The following is a 17,290-nucleotide window of genomic DNA, read 5'->3' as shown; positions in this document are numbered from 1 at the left end:
AATCTCAAGTGGGCTCTGTGCTGACAGCAGAGCCCAGTGTAGGGCTCAAATCCATGAACCACAAGATCATGACCTGAGCTGAAGTCAGATGCTGAAGATTAAGCAGATTAAGGGGCGCCTGGGTGGCTCAGTTAGTTAAATGTCTGACTTCGGCTCAGGTCATGATCTCGCGGTTCGTGAGTTTGAGCCCCGTATCGGGCTCTGTGCTGGCAGCTTGGAGCCTGGAGCCTGCTTCGGATTCTGTGTCTCCCTCTCTCTCTGGCCCTTCCTCTCTCTCTCTCTCAAAAATAAATAAACATTAGAAAAAATTTTTTTAAGATTAACAGATTAAGACTAAAATGAATGCTGGGCAGGCAAAAGGAACAAAAACTGATTCCACTTCAGTTTTCACACTTGGCATTTGAAAAGCACAGGGAGGACATTACGGAGACCACTGCGGTTCCTCTTGTCTCCCATCTGTTCCTCTTCCACAGCTACTCCCACATCTTATCCTCAAATTCTCAGAAGATTCTTCTTCCGGTCCTAGACCACACACCTCTTACTCTTCAACTTCAACTTCACCTCTTTCCTTCCAAATCTACATCACAAAATCTCCAAGCATCATTAGGCAAAGCCGGACTCCCTCTGAGGGTGGGAGATAGAGACTAAAAAGCTGTCAGCAAAGGGGAAATAGTGGGAAAATTCATACATTAATAATGTAATATTAAGGCAGTGTAAATTTGGAAACGACCTAAACATGAAACAATTGGAAAATGGTTAAATAAATTATGGCATATGTGGTACTGGCTGTATGAACAAGATATAGTCCCTTTGTTCATGAAGTTTATAGTCTAATAGAAATATTTTATAGCCATCAGCAACAAACATGTTTTGGAAATAAATTTAATAATGTGACAAGAAAACTCATGGTATAATTTTGAGTGCAAAACTCCAGGTAAGAAGCTGCATATATAGTAATAAAATCCCAGTTTAAAAAACTGATATACGTAAGTCCTTGCATACATATGTGTATGTACATGTATATGTGTTTATATCAAACTGTTAAAAGTGATTATCTCTGGATATTATTACAGGCGATTCTTGTTGCCTTTTTTTATACTCTTCTGTATGTTCAAAATGTTAAAGATAAGTATATTTTAATAGTAAATGGGTTTACAAATTATTGTTGTTCTCTCCTTATCATTGCCTGTGTTTTCCAAATGTTCATAGAACGTATAAGTGGAAAAAAAGCAGCAATCAATTCACAGTATTTGATACGACTGTGTACTGAGATACAGAAGTGGCTTCCTGATTTAGTAGACTTTTGCCTCCAGTAGCTCTATAGACCTGAATAATATATCTCTCAGTGTGTGTGTCTGTAATCTATTACGTATTATATATATTATATTATATTATATATTATATTATTAATTATAACAATTATAATATATTATATAATATATATTATATATAATACATTCTATATCCAATTAGATTATATATATAATGTATTATATATGTAATGTATATAATATAATGTATTATATACATATATATGTATATAATACATATATGTATATATATAATCTAATTGGATTTTTACAAGAGTGGAGTATTCCCAAAGCACAAACAATTCACGTGCATATGCTTTCTTTGACTATGTCACCATGGACTCTAATGAGATCAAGCTTATTTGCCCTTCAAACTACAAGCACTAGAATTTCATCAGATGGCTTTTAAGTAAGCAAATTCATATCCTTAAAATATGGAGATGTAACGAATAGCACTGAACAGTTCTGTTCACATTTATGTAGAAATTTTGCTATGCTTTCCTCTTGCCAGTGTAGAAATCTATAGAGGTATTAAAATGCAATTTACATTATGCTTAAAGAAAGTGACTTTGCCTAATACAATACAAAGCCATTGAATGCTAACCCCATGACATGTACGCCTTCTTGAACCATCAAATACCATTGAGAGGAGCGAGTGAATTATCGTAGGTGATTTTAATTTAGATTACTAAAACATTTCCATAGACATAGAAGTCTGGGTTGATTAAACTTTAAACTTATCTGATTATAGCACTTATTATATTATGGTTGAAGTTACAGGAAAGTACTTCAATTGATTGGATAATTATGAATAAATAGGGAAGGATATGACTTTTAAAATTTGTTTCAATTATTTAAGTGATTGCTATACGAAGGAAATTAAGAAACTGAAATGGTCTTGACACTGTATCAAATTGCCAGACAGAAACTCTGAAGATGAATAACTTCATGGTGTCTATCGTACCATCAATTTAGAAATAGTTACTTTAAGAGATAAAAAGATAAGGGTAAAAACATGAAAATTCAACTAATTGAAGTATTTCACCAATTGAATGTTATTGGCAATCTGTCTCTAGCTCATTTCCTCAGTTGATTTCAGAGAAGTCTCCCTACAAAAGTGTCATTAGATGTGCTATACAGATCTCAGAAAAAGAACCGTGAACATTTTTATTGGTTCATTTGGTCTCAGATTTGTGATTCCCATTGACAGAGGGGATCTTGTGTTATAATTTAAATACTTATAAGATGTTATTCTGAGGAATCTTTTCTTTTGCTGAAGATGGTGGAGGCTGGGAGTAATTGCATAACTGCCCAAGGCCATGTACCTAGAAGTGGGCAGGAGCAAGTCAAAGGCTGCTTCTTAGATAATAAAGCCCAAACTTCCTCTCAGCTCCCAGGATGCAGGCTGCCATGTCCCATTGCATCAGACCTTGACCAATTCAGAGGACTTTTTTCAGGTTCATCAGATCTTTCTTGTCACGTGACTATAGATGACTACATCTCTCATTAGAGTGGTACATTTGTTACAACTGAACCGAAATTGATAAATTATTATTAACCCAAGTCCGTAGTTTACATGAGAGTTCACTCTATGTGTTATACATTCTATGGGTTTGACAAATGTGTAATGACATGTATCCACCAATTTAGTGTCCTACAGAATAGTTTCGCTGCTCTAAAAATTCTCAGTGCTGCACCTGTTCACCCCTCCCTCCCCAGGCCCCTGGAAGCCACTGATCACTATGCTATCTCCATCATTTTGCCTTCAACAGAATGTCATATAGCTGGAATCATGCAGTATGCAGCCTTTGAGACTGGCTTTTTTCACTTAACAACATGCATGTAAGGATGTTCCATGTCTTTACAGGGCTTGATAGCTCATTTATTTTTAGCACTGAATAATATTCCACTGTCTGGATGGACCACAGTTTATCCTTTCACCTATGGAAGGACATCTTGGTTGCTTCTAGGTTTGAGCAGTTATGAATAAAGCTGCTATAAACATCCATGTGCAAGTTTTTGTGTGAACAGAACCACACAAAAGTTTTCCATTCCTTTGGGTAAATACCAAAGTGTGCAATTGCTGAATCATTTATAGGGATGTTTTTAGTTTTGTAAGAAACAGCTAAATTGTCTTCCAAAGTGACTGTATCATTTTGCATTACCACTAGCAATGAATGAGAGTACCTGTTGCCCCACATCCTTGTCAGCATTTGGTGTTGTCAGTGTTCTGGATTTTGGCCACTCTAACAGGTGTGTAGTGATATCTCATTGTTGTTTTAATTTGTTTTTCCCTAATGACATATGATGTGGGGCATCATTTCATATGCTTGTTTGTCATTTGTATGTCTTCTTCGACAAGGTGTCTGTTAAGGTCTTTGGCCCATTTTTTAATTGTGTTGTTTGTTTTCTTATTGTGCGCAATCTAATGTAGTCTTTAATCTTTATTAATAAAATCTTTTCCCTTGGTTCTTTTGTAACTCCCCCCCTGCCTTTTCAAATAAATTACTAGATTTGTTTTGCTAATACATTGTGTAAGGTTTCTTGCATTTATGTTCATGAGTGAGGTTTGGCTTGTAACTTTCTTTTCTTGCAATGTTTTTATCAAGCTTTGATAACGAAGTTATTACGGCCTCATAAACCATGTTGGATAGTGTTCACTCTTAGTATATCCCTTGGTAATATTTTCCTGTAAAGTCAACTTTCTTGAGACTATGATTTTTTTTTTTTTGGTATAGGTTTTTAATTACAGACTCAGACTTTCAAATTGTTGTAGACTGTTCAGATTTATTATTTCTTCTGTATCAGTTTTTATAAGATTTATTTTTCTAGGAATTTATGTATTTCATCTCTTCTTTTTTCTTTGGCTAATATCTCTAGGAATTGATAAGTTTTATTAGCTTTTTTTCAGCACACAAGTTTTGGCTTAGTTAATATTTTCTACTGTAAGTATTATTTCTGGTACGTTAATTTCTTCTTTTCATTATCTTACATTTTCTGCTTTATTTTATTTATTTTTAAAGTTTGTTTTGAGAGGGAGAGAGAGCAAGTGTGAGCAGGGGTGGGGCAGAGAGAGAGAGAGAGAGAGAGAGAGAGAGAGAAGGAGAGAGAAAATCTCAAGCAGGCTCTACACTGTCAGCACAGAGTCTGATGGGGCAGGGCTTGAGCTCACGAACCATGAGATCATGACCTGAACCGAAATCAAGAGTCAGATGCTTAACTGACTAAGCCACCCAGGTGCGCTTCTGCTTTATTTTTATTCGTTATGTTTTTATACTTTCTTGAGATGGATGTTTATCTCACTGATTTATAGTCTTCTTTTCTGATACTTACTCTAAAGTTACAAATTTGTCTCCAGTTGTGTTCTATGAGTTTTGACATGCCATTTTTTGTTAATTGAAGTATAGTTGACACATAATGATACATTAGTTTCAGGTGTACAACGAGTGATTAGACAAGTTTATGCATGATGCTGTGTTCGGCACAAGTGTAGCTACAATCTGGCACCTTACAACACTATACCATTGACTGTATTTCCTAGGCTGTATCTTTCATTCCATGACCAGAACCCTTACCTCCCACTCCCCTTTGAACATTTTGTCCATCCTCTCACACCCCTGCCCTCTTGCAGCTATTAGTTTGTTCTCTTGTTCCACCCAGTTGTGGGTCTGCTTCTGTTTTGTTTGTTTGTTTATTTATTTATTTAAATTTATTTATTTATTTTGAGAGAGACAGAGACAGTGTGAGTGGGGAGGGGCAGAGAGAAAGGGAGACGGAGAATCCTGCAGACTCTGTGCTGCCAGCTTAGAGAGCAATGTGGGGCCCAAACCCACGAAACCGTGAGATCATGACCTGAGCGGAAACCCAGAGTCAGAAGCTTAACTGACTGATCCACCCAGGTGGCCTGTCTAGTTTTTAGATTCCACATGTAAGTAAAATCATATGGTATTTGTCTTTCTCTGTCTGGCTTATTTTACTTAGTATAATACCCTCTAGGTTCATCCATGTCATCATAAATGGCAAGATCTCATTCTTTCTTATGGCTGAATAATATTCCATTATATATGTGTGTGTGTGTGTGTGTGTGTGTGTGTGTGTGTGTATATATATATATATATATATATATATATATATATATATATATACCATATCTTTATCCATTCATCTATTGATGGACACTTTGATTGCTTCTGTATCTTGGAATTCTAAGGGACCCTTTTTCCCAACATCTTCCACAGCCAAGGTCAAGAGAGTCATGTATTCCTACTTCCCAAGGGTGAAAATCCTTGGTAGGGGGAGGAGTTTCAGATTCAATTTGAGTCTCTGCCATCTTACCTTGTTTTCACAGATTTGTTTCCAGTCTTCCTTAGGCCTGTGAAATCCTAGGCTCTACACCTCCTGGAGTAATGGTAGGCTAATGTCTGCTTTTGGCTCTTACACAGTTCTTTCCCTACCAACTCAGCCGTGAATTAAAAAGAATTTAAAAAGATTTCATGCAGAATTTTAAGTTTTAGGGCTGTTACAGGAGCAGTTTCTATAAAAGTCTAGTCCGCCATGTTGCTGGCAGAAGTCTCCCCCTTGTCATTCTATAATTTGTGATTCTAAGATGACTTGATTAGTGACTATTATATTATGATTACATTTGTTACACACCAGCCGTTCCCTATCTGCATGTACCTAGGTCTACACGAGTCCACTAGATTTTGAGTAAAAGAAGGGGAAATTCAGCCATTAATCTGGAATTTCAGTACATTGTTAACATCAAACATTTAGATAATTATTAGATATGTCATCATTTAGATGTGCCATGTTGTTTAGACACAACGGTTTTTATGTCCTGACTTGCCACTTTTGTTTTAGATTTAAAAATAACTCATCCATTTTGGTTTTGGCTCATCTTGTCCTCTCACTGCTGCTCTATCTTTTGTTTAAAAATACCAACTGCATTTTAAAAATAGGAGGCATTATTTTAGAACTAGAGGTTAGTATAAGAGTACAGTTAAGCTGTGGTGGCATATAATTCTGATTATAATCAATTCCCTTCTTGGCATATTCTCTTGAGGATGGGATGACCTAGCAGAAGGCATTAGTACCACCAGTTACACTGATACACTACTGAAATGTTTATTTTGGAGCATTAGGAAAAAACTTGGAAACCAAAGAGTAATTTACGATTGTTAGGGAGTTCACTGAGCCATTTCGGTTATAATTTATTAATCCCATTTTACCCACAAGGAGTTTTAATCAGATGATTTACCAATATATTGAGAAGTGCCACAAACTAGGAGAAAAATAGAAGCAAACATATTAGTTCTTATGAATAAACCAAGCCTCTTCCTCGAATTTTCTTCAGACAGTTTCTAAATAAAGAGATGTGCCAAGTTTACAGTAGAGGGGCCATTGCATTTATTGTTCCATTGTTCTACAAGTTGAAATCAAATTGAAACATGTTCTGTAATGTCTCTCTGAAGTCAACAAGGCACAATGAGCACTAGAAACAATTTGTTATTGTTCTAAGCTCTCGTTGGTGTCCACAAATAACCTTATGTGAAAATGACACACAACAATAATTCACCTGAAGAGGGTGGTTAGGGTTTGGGGACTGACTTCAGGAATAAAGATAGATTTGGTCCATACTACCTACACCCCACCAGTTGAGCTAGCCCAACACCTCATCTGATGACAATAATAAGAGGAATAATAATTCAACAAGCTGATGTTGCTGTAGTGTTTTATAATTTACAAAGAGGTTTTTATTTACCTTATTCAGATTCTCCCACGAGCCCCTTGAGGTTGACGAGGCCATGATTATAAATTCCTCCTGTCACAAACGAGGAAACCAAGGCTTAGAGAGATTGCACGGCACAGCTGAGACTGAATTTCAAATGTCTTGATTCTCTGCAGAGTGACCTGTCCCCATTCCAATCTGGTCATTTGGCAGAACTCTTGTTGCTGCGGGAGAAGAGTCCAAACAAAACAGAGGATGGATCCTGTCCACATGCCCTTGACATGTTCTGGGACATGATTCCCTGACACTCTCATGTTATGAATTTCCTGAGGACTCTTCTGTGATGACCTCTGTGTGCTTAACCAATATCGTAAGCATCAATTATTTTGGAATAAAACAAAATAAAATCAACCACATAAAAAAACTTTTATCAGAAAGCATTTGGTGAGTACAATGAAGGGAGGGATTGGAAAAGTGAGAAGTGTGATGCTTTGAGAGTTTTATCTTTGTCTTTTCCTGTTATTAATCAAGTTAATCTTGTTTCCTTGCTTCTCAAGGTACAGAGTTTGCTGGAAAATTCCTCATGTTTCATGTCTCCTTTTTTTGATCCCATTTTTGATTGACAGTGGATGGAGGTGGTCAATATACCAGAGCGCCATGAAGTGACAAAGAGCATTTCTTGAAGAAACCTCAGCAGAGTGATGTGAGTGTTTGACAGCTTTTCTTTCACTTGTATGAAGACTGTAAGCTACTTTTCTAAGCCCTCTCCCAGTTTTGACATGCAGGCTACTGCCCAAGTGTAGACCAGCTTCCTGAAATATTAATTTAGAAATTGTCCAGTAGAGAGATTCAGAATGGCAATAGAAGACAGCATTCTGAGATTCATCAGACTGTTGATTTAGCGTGTTTGGACCTAAAGTTTCTAGTTTCACTGAATTTTATTGTTGTATTTGGGGGCTTTTCTTTTTCAACTGCCATATCCAACCTGTCAGAAGCCCTGTATGGCCCACCATTTCATCATGTGTCTCCCTTCCTCTCTCTGTGATTCCACTACCGTTGCCTCGTCCAGGCTTGTGCACTTCTCAAATACATCAGTCCATCAACTTTCTTACTGGTCTCTCTGCCTCCATTTTGGTCCCCACCCACACTCACTCTTCATGGTGCTATCTGAGTGGGATTGTTATAAAAGACATTTCTAATCATGATGCTCCTTATTTTGACTGTTCCGCTGTTGTCTTATAATTTTAACTAGTTTAGCTCAGAAGACTTTCTAGATGTTGACTCTTCCCTCCTCTATAGCCGTGTTTTTCACTCAAGTACCCTTTGTGTAGCCAAACGAAACCACATGCAGTTGTCTGAAGGTGCCATGGTATCCCAGAGAAGTTACTTTAATCCTCTGTCAGGGATAACCCTACTGCACACCCAGGTGCTGAACTGATTCCAGAAGGTTTAGGCAGTCAAGGATGATGCGTCAGTGCCGGCCTGACAGCTGGCTCAGCTCCTGCCTGCTTGTGCAGAGCGGCTGCCCATATGATAGGATTCAGGGACAAGCAGCTTCCCTCTCCTCTTCCTTCTCTACATGCCTGCAACTGTGCTGCAAATACAATATTTCCCGGTGATAGTCCTTGTCCCATTAAGATTTTGGCTTCCAATGTCAAATACAACGAAAGTATAAGTGGTCATAACGATGTTTAAATCCATTCTTTAGAAAACTGAACCAGGGGCGCCTGGGTGGCTCAGTTGGTTGAACGTCCGACTTTGGCTCAGGTTATGAACTCACAGCTTGTGAGTTCAAGCCCCACATCGGGCTTCATGTGGACAGCTCAGAGCCTGGAGCCTGCTTTGGATTCTGTGTCTCCCTCTCTCTGCCCCTCCCCCACTTGTGCTGTCTCTCTGTCTCTCTCTCAAAAATAAATAAACATTAAAAAAAAATTAAAAACAAAAAAGAAAAGAAAACTGATGCAGAGGCTCCTTTTAAAAAGTTATTTCCCTAAGGGGCACCTGGGTGGCTCAGTCAGGTAAGTGTTCGACTCTTGATTTCAGCTCAGGTAATGATCTCACAGTTCTGTGGGTTTGAGTCCCACATTGGGCTCTGCGCTGATGGCATGGAGCCTGCTTGGGATTCTCTCCCTCTCTCTCTGCCCCTTCCCTGCTCACTCTCTCTCTTTCTTTCAAAAGAAAAAAAAAAAAAAGGTTGTTTCCCTAAGACCACACAGTGGGCTGGAACCCAGGGGTCTTGGCCTTCCGTTCTGATGCTTCCTATGCCGTGATTCTGCTGCCGGTTAAAGAGGTCATTCTCAGTTCTACGTGTGTAGGATGGCCTGGCATAATGGCTGTGGTGTAGATTCCTGGGCCCTGCCTTCTAGAGCCCTAGAGTTACTAGGTCTCTGTGGACTTGGGAGTCTCCATCTTATGCCATCCCCTGGGGCATTCAGATGCAGGACAGAGATGAAAGGCTAAGCTCATTAGAGTGAAGACAGTTCCTTTGTCAGGGGATTTGTGTCTGTTGGGTAACCTAGGTCTGCCAGTTAGGCTTGTATGAAAGCTAAATATTTGAGAGGGGCAGGGATGTAATCTGCTGCCTTATATATGCTTCTTATATAAAATGTTACTTATTTCTGGGGCACCTGGGTGGCTCAGTTAGTTAGGCGTCCAACTCTTGTTTTCGGCTTAGTTGATGATCTCATGGTCTCGTGAGTTCAAGCCCTGTGTTGGGCTTTGTGCTGACAGTGTGGAGCCTACTTGGGATTCTCTGTCTTTCTCTGTCTTTCTTAAAATGCATAAATAAATAAAAACTTCATTAAAAATGTTATTTATTTTTAAAAAGAACAGAATTAGGCTCTTGAAATTTACCCTCTACTTAGAAACAGTAACTGCCATCAGTGGATATAAGAGGAATAACAGACAAATGTCTGGGGGCGATGTGCACTCAGGGCTCATCAATTCTCCGTCTACCACAGGGCCCCGCTGTCATGCATGGCTCTTGGACTTTCACTCAGAGCCAGTGCCAGTTAGTCACAGTATGGGGAACAGTTGTTGGCCACTTTCCAAGCCTCTGTGGTTTGGGCTATTTGTAGCTTGTCCCTCGATTTCCTGGCATTTTGTCCACAAAGTGCGTAACAGAAGGGAGTGGCATCTTAATCCTTGGCACAGGTTTTATAACCTTCTACAGAATTTCCCAACACTGAAAAAAATGGTTCCACGGTTCCTCTTTCTTCTAACTAAAGGTTTTGTTTTGTTTTAAGGAGACTGGACTGTTTTCTTCTAACTATATAAAAATTTCAAAGTAAGTAGAAAACGTTCTTGAAAGCACTATTTATAGACTAGAGGGAGCCCCTTAGGGGCAGGATTTGATACTACTCATCTTGTCCCCTTGGGATCAACACTGAGCATGTGTTTAGTGAGTCTTAGTGGTGTGGTTTTTCCTTGCAGGGGTGATCATTTGGTTCGATAACACCAAAGGCTGGATCAATTTACCCGGAGAGGACCGTAATGAAAATCTGAAATAACCTTTATAATTTTCAAGTGAGGAAATGAAGGCCAAACATGAGAGGCTACAATAAGAGTATACTGGGTACGTATGAATCCAGGGGGCTCTGGATAGGAAGAAAGGAAATGGGTTACATTTCAAGGCATTTATGATTCTCTGATTAACCAGCCTCCCAGGCTTGCCTCCATGGGGTCCATAGGCCCCTAAGACACTGACACATCACCAGATAGACTGATTGTAAGATTCTCTAGGGTTTTAAAGCCAGGTGATCTAACAGCTTTCCGAGCACTTTCATTTGATCTCCTGTTTGTTTCACAACAGGAGATGTAGAGGTATCTATGAGAAGGGGAGGGCCTTTGATTTTGAAGGGCCGCATTCCTGGGCACAGTCATGGCTTACTTCTTTTGAAGAGAGGAGGTTAGGGTTTTAGTAATAGTGGAATCATTTCTCCTTGACAGAGAAGGAGCTTCATTTCAGTTTAGCCTGGGTCTTAGTGATAATGAGTGTGTGTGTGTGTGTGTGTGTGTGTGTGTGTGTATAGTAGATATATGTATATATATGTACACTAGGTGTATGTTATATGTATATTATATGCATATTATATGTATATTCTATGTATATGTATATGTATATTATATGTATATATATGCTAACAGTGTCTATCTGTCCCTGAAGTTGTGGATGTTTCCTGATTTTATGCCATTAGTGTCTCCTGGCATCTCAGTGGAGGACACCTCACTTTATTTATTTATTTTTTTTAATTTTTTTTTTTCAACGTTTATTTATTTTTGGGACAGAGAGAGTCAGAGCATGAACGGGGGAAGGGCAGAGAGAGAGGGAGACACAGAATCGGAAACAGGCTCCAGGCTCTGAGCCATCAGCCCAGAGCCCGACGCGGGGCTCGAACTCACAGACTGCAAGATCGTGACCTGGCTGAAGTCGGACGCTTAACCGACTGCGCCACCCAGGCGCCCCTGAGGACACCTCACTTTAGATTTCAATCCAATGGAATCTGGACTCTCTCTGATCCCTCAGTGACTCTTCAGGCAAGGACACTGGTGGGGAAGGTGGATTGGAAACCAATGGAGACTTAGATGGGAATCCCTTATTAAGTATGCTAAAAAGATAATTTTTGACATTCCACTCTTATAACATTTTATCTCTGTATTAAAAGAACAGGGTAAACTAAGTCTGTGATAGCCTTTAACACCTTTTTCCTTTTCCCTCACTTTCCTTCTTATTTAAAATTAAATCTTTCCAGGGACTGGACACTAAGAGCTGACTTATCTGTGCAGTGTCACAGTGTTTCTGGACTGTTCCTATTTCCTAATCACAGTCCCTCAACTTTCCCAAGGTTTATTCCCACTTCAGCTTCAGTCTCTGCTTAACCCTCTACTCCTTAAAAATAAGGCCTTCCCAGGCTCTTCTTCATAACCTAACAATCCCTTATCTCCCCTTTCTCAACATCCTAGTCTCATTTCCTGCTTGTTTTTTTGTATCACCACTCTCTTTGTTAGTTCACTTTGTTTAGCTAGAAATTGAGCTAAGGATAGGGATTTTTATGTGTTTTGTTTATGTGCTGTGTCCTTAGCACCCTGAAGACTATCTGATGCACAGCAATTGCTGAATAAATGTTTGTTGGATGAATCAAATGTGTGGGGAGGTAAAATACTGAAGTAAAGTACTGCTAGAGCAAAGAAAGAAGAAAAACGTAAACATAAGCTTAGCGTCTCCTCTCCTGCTGCCGGCTTCTTAGCACTCCCAGATCCCACGTTCTGAGATGTGTGACCAGAGTCTGTGTTAGATAAATAGGTTAAGGACAAAAAGGCAGGGGGCACCAAACTGTCTTGTAACCGAGAAGCATAGGCTTGGGTCTGGGGATGCAAAACAGCTCAAGGACCCTGGCTCTCCAGCAGTTTGTTCTCTGCTTCTACGGTACTTCTTGGCTTCATTCTTCTGGTGCCCTCACATGGCGGAGAGGACATAGCTGCTGCGAGCTCTAAAATAGTATCTTTAGGGGTACCTGGCTGGCTCAGTCAGTCAAACATGTGACTCTTGGGGCGCCTGGGTGGCGCAGTCGGTTAAGCCTCCGACTTCAGCCAGGTCACGATCTCGCGGTCCGTGAGTTCGAGCCCCGCGTCGGGCTCTGGGCTGATGGCTCGGAGCCTGGAGCCTGTTTCCGATTCTGTGTCTCCCTCTCTCTCTGCCCCTCCCCCGTTCATGCTCTGTCTCTCTCTGTCCCAAAAATAAAAATTAAAAAAAAAAAAAAAACGTTGGAAAAAAAACATGTGACTCTTGATCCTGGGGTTGTGAGTTCAAGCCCCATGTTGGGTGTAGAGCTTAAAATAAGTGAGTAAGTCAGTAAGTAAATAGTACCTTTATAGCTCTCAGTTGGAAAGAACATTTTTCTCACTGTCTGCATATAAAATTCTGGAAAGTAACTCCATTTGGTCTAATTTGGCCAACTCTTCCAACTACGGTCTCTAACCAGTCCAACCTCCTCTGCTCGCCATATGACAGACCAGTAAGTCAAGAGGCAAGATGTTGGGGCAAGGAAAGCAACTTTATGTGGAAAGCCAGCATACCAAGGAAATGGCAGACTACTGTCCCAAACAACCAAGTCCTCTAACAATGAAATTTAACCTTCTTTTATGTCAGCAAAAGGGGGAAGCAGGAGAGGGTTGAGTCAATGGGTGATTAATATCTGTAGACTTCTGAGGAAAGTCACGTAACTTCTTTGTCCTTGGTCAATTGATCTTTGTGTACAGACATCTGGTCATGTTGTTCCTGTAAATCTTAGACATAGCATAGTCATTTCTGCATGTACTTCCTTATTTCCCCAAGAGAGGTAGGTTTCGGGGTGTGGGGGGGGGGGGAAGCAGTTTTCACAAATCTTAGCTGTAAGCAAAATTCCTTCAGTGATTAACATGTGGAGGGCCCATCAGAAGTTTCTAAGCTGTACATCACAGCACCCGGGAGATAGAAACAATATGGAGTCAGACATGCTAAGCTTCTCCCTGGTACAGATCTAAGCTCTAAGAAAGCAGGAACATTTTTACTTTTGCTCACTGCTGAATTTTAAGATCCTAGAATAGTACATGGCACAAAGTAGGTGCTTAATAATTGCTGAAGGGACAAATGAATCACTGTGACAGGAACAGGATGCTGACTGGCAGCTGCACTATCATCAGATGAAATGAGGGAGGTGTTGTTAGCCCTGCCCCCCACCAAAAATAATAAATAGACCAAGAAAGGATGGGATGCTGGGCAGCTAAACTATTAGCTGACCACCATAGAGTCTAAAAGTCTTTATGATTATTTTTTTCAATCAGAAGTAGTAATTTTCCATTTTAATCTAAGAGTGCCTTTCTGGGAGAGCTTTGAGTGAAGGGGTTAGGATTAAGATTGACATGAACTGTGGCCATCTTCCACGTGTTAGCATGTTGGGACGAAATGCCATCTTTCTAGTAAAAACTTTTACAGAAATAAAAAGATTAAATGTGTAAAGGGACTGACGGATGGATACATAGGCACACTTAGATCATTTTAGAAATTGGTAAACAATATCACACTTGAATTTAAAAAAATTTAAATGTAGGAAGGAATATATGTAGTGCATTTTCACAGATTAAAAGAAGGAAAAGTCCGGGGCGCCTGGGTGGCTCAGTTGGTTAAGTGTCCGACTTCGGCTCAGGTCATGATCTGGTGGTTCATGAGTTCGAGCCCTGCGTCGGGCTCTATGCTGACAGCTCAGAGCCTGGAGCCTGCTTCCGATTCTGTGCCTCCCTCTCTCTCTGACCCTCCCCCCATTCGTGCTCTGTCTCTCTCTGTCCCAAAAATAAATAAACGTTAAAAAAATTTTTTTTTTTTAAATAAAAGAAGGAAAAGTCCTCTATGGGCAACTCAGCAATATTTCCTAACATTTACATTAGAGATTTAAAAATCTCTAAAATTATTTAAAAAAAAATTTTTAAATGTTTTATTTAATTTTGAGACAGAGTATGAGCAGGGACAGGGCAGAGAGAGAGGGAGACACAGAATCCAAAGCAGTCTCCAGGCTCCGAACTGTCAGCACAGAGCCGGACGCAGGGCTTGAACTCATGAACCGGGAGATCATGACCTGAGCTGAAGTTGGATGCCCAACCAACTGAGCCACCTGGGTGGCCCTAAAATTATTTTTATATTCTGGTTAGTGAAAATAGGAGCTTTTCCAAAAATGTCTCCTGAGGAAATAATAACAAATGTGCAAAAAATTATGTAAAGTCACAATTACAGTTACTTATAATAGAAAAAAAAACCCACAACTGCTAAAAAACAGGAATTAGCTAACCTGTGGTATATTCGTATATAGAATAAGACCAAAGTCATGTTTTAGAACACAATAACACAGAAAATTATTCCCAGGATACTGTTAATTGAAAAAAGCATGATTGGAGATCATGATGTGGAGCATGATTCCAGTTTTATTTAAATACCTATAATTTGAACAGTGTGGTTCTCTTGACAAAAAGGATTAAATTATTACTGGTGGATTTAATTTTTTTTCTTTGTGCTTTTCTGTGACTTTTGAATTTTTTGTGTGTGAACATGTATTTCTTTTGTAACAACATCGAACACAAAAGACCTTAACATATTTGTTTGTAATTTTTCCAACATTCTTTGTATATAGAGCTTAAATAGCTAACCAGTCTTATGAAGTACTCCTGGTTATATTTGGCATGCTGAAATTTATACCGAGGCATTTTTTTATTAATTTTTTTTCAAAATATAATTTATTGTCAGGTTGGCTAACATACAGCGTGTCGAGTGTGCTCTGGGTTTGGGGGTAGATTCCCGTGGTTCATCGCTTACATACCACACGCAGTGCTCATCCCAACAAGTGCCCTCCTCAATGTATACTGAGGCATTTTAAAATGTATACATCCTGTGGACCTTTTCTTCTTTTTGGCTAGAGGGATTTGGTCCTGTAGCTTTTGTTTCTGCCATAATTGCACATGCTACCACTTTTCAAATGATCTGCACCAAAATTCCCTGCAAGAAGAAAGTGTCTAGGAGTTACTGCAGAGAACCCACAGGAAGCATAAAATGAAACTTTACCTGTAATGGAAGTAGGTAGGAGTGCCTGGTTGGCTCTGTCTATGGAGCATTGGACTCTTGGTCTTGGGGTTGTGAGTTCAAGCCACATGCTGGGTGAAGAGATAACATAAATGTGACAGAAGCCTCGATTTGCTTTCTCTTGTAAAATCTACCACCAATGGGATGCTAGCAAGCACTGTGAAGAGCTCAACTACGGGATCTGTGGATAGAATTAGAACAATGTGGGAGGAATGGACAAGGTAACTTCAAGAGGACTGATTAATTAAAAGAATAGCAGAATGGTGTAAGGCACATGGGAAATCAGAAACATTTCTTGTTCTCATGCAAACAGGTTTGAGGCCGGGAGGTGGGGGCAGACGAAACAAATAGAAGCTGAAGCAAATCCACTATATTACTTAAGAAAATGTGTTCCTAAATCTGTCTTCACAGGGCTGAAGTGATTCCACAGGTCCAATATGTTTTGTTCTTTCATTCGAGCCCAGAGAAAACACTGGTATCACCACTGATCCATTTTTTTAAATGTTTAATTCTTAAAGAAAGTACAACTTTTATTTTCGAGTGTCTCAGTGATGTTCATGGTTCCGCATTTGTATAACAAAAATTGACAGAAAAATATGTTGTTTACCTTGAGAGGAACAAAGCAGTCAGAAAAAATTGTAGAGAAGTTTCAGTCACTCAAGAAAGAATGTAGATTTAAGTAATAGTTGCAACAAAAGTCTTTAAGATTTTAATCATCTTAATTGGCAAGAATATACCATAGTTTCAGCAAGAAAGCCCAAACTTAAGAGAAGATAGATTATTTAAAATAAGTTTCCTACACCCAAAAAACAAATAATCCAGTGAAGAAATGGGCAGAAGACATGAATATACACGTCTCTAAAGAAGACATCCAGATGGCCAATAGGCACATGTAAAGATGCTCAACGTCGCTCCTCATCAGGGAAATACAAATCAAAACCACACTCAGATACCACCTCATGCCAGTCAGAGTGGCTAAAATGAACAAATCAGGAGACTGTAGATGCTGGAGAGGATGTGGAGAAACCAGAACCTCTTGCACTGTTGGGAATGCAAACTGGTACAGCCGCTCTGGAAAACAGTGTGGAGGTTCCTCAAAAAATTAAAAATAGACCTACCCTATGACCCAGCACTAGCACTGCTAGGAATTGACCCAAGGGATACAGGAGTACTGATGCATAGGGGCACTTGTACCCCAATGTTTATAGCAGCAATCTCAACAATAGCCAAATTGTGGAAAGTCTAAATGTCCATCAACTGATGAATGGATAAAGAAATTGTGGTTTATATACACAGTGGAATACTACTTGGCAATGAGAAAGAATGAAATATGGCCCTTTGTAGCAACGTGGATGGAACTGGAGAGTGATATGCTAACTGAAATAAGTCCTACAGAGAAAGACAGATACCATATGTTTTCACTCTTATGTGGATCCTGAGAAACTTAACAGAAGACCATGGGGGAGGGGAGGGAAAAAAAAAAGAGAGGGTGAGAGCCAAACCATATGAGACTCTTAAAAACTAAGAATAAACTGAGGGTTGATGGGGGGTGGAAGGGAGGGGAAAGTGGGTGATGGGCACTGAGGAGGGCACCTGTTGGGATGAGCACTGGGTGTTGTATGGAAACCAATTTGACAATAAATTTCA

General features: G+C 39.5%; 1 protein-coding gene and 1 long non-coding RNA gene across 2 annotated transcripts in view; one reads left to right on the top strand and one right to left on the bottom strand.

The window, feature by feature from the left end:
* The window catches only part of LOC147576065 (uncharacterized), a 28,831-nt gene extending 21,500 nt beyond the window's left edge, over positions 1 to 7,331 (bottom strand). Inside the window, exon 1 of the long non-coding RNA XR_015241722.1 lies at positions 7,072 to 7,331. This is a non-coding gene — a long non-coding RNA (uncharacterized LOC147576065). The remainder of the gene's footprint in view (positions 1 to 7,071) is intronic.
* Positions 1 to 17,290, top strand: part of HTR7 (5-hydroxytryptamine receptor 7) — a 149,159-nt gene that overhangs the window by 112,759 nt on the left and 19,110 nt on the right. Inside the window, exons 7-9 of the transcript XR_015241721.1 lie at positions 7,252 to 7,482; positions 7,596 to 7,741; positions 10,471 to 10,612. The gene's annotated coding sequence lies outside the window, so the exon portion shown is untranslated. The remainder of the gene's footprint in view (positions 1 to 7,251; positions 7,483 to 7,595; positions 7,742 to 10,470; positions 10,613 to 17,290) is intronic.

Source organism: Puma concolor, chromosome D2 (genome assembly GCF_028749965.1).
Source record: "Puma concolor isolate L17-30 chromosome D2, mPumCon1.1.hap2, whole genome shotgun sequence".
In the NCBI taxonomy this organism is placed as follows: domain Eukaryota; kingdom Metazoa; phylum Chordata; class Mammalia; order Carnivora; family Felidae; genus Puma; species Puma concolor.
The sequence above is the reverse complement of the archived record's forward strand: the minus strand, read 5'-3'. Positions and strand labels throughout refer to the sequence as shown.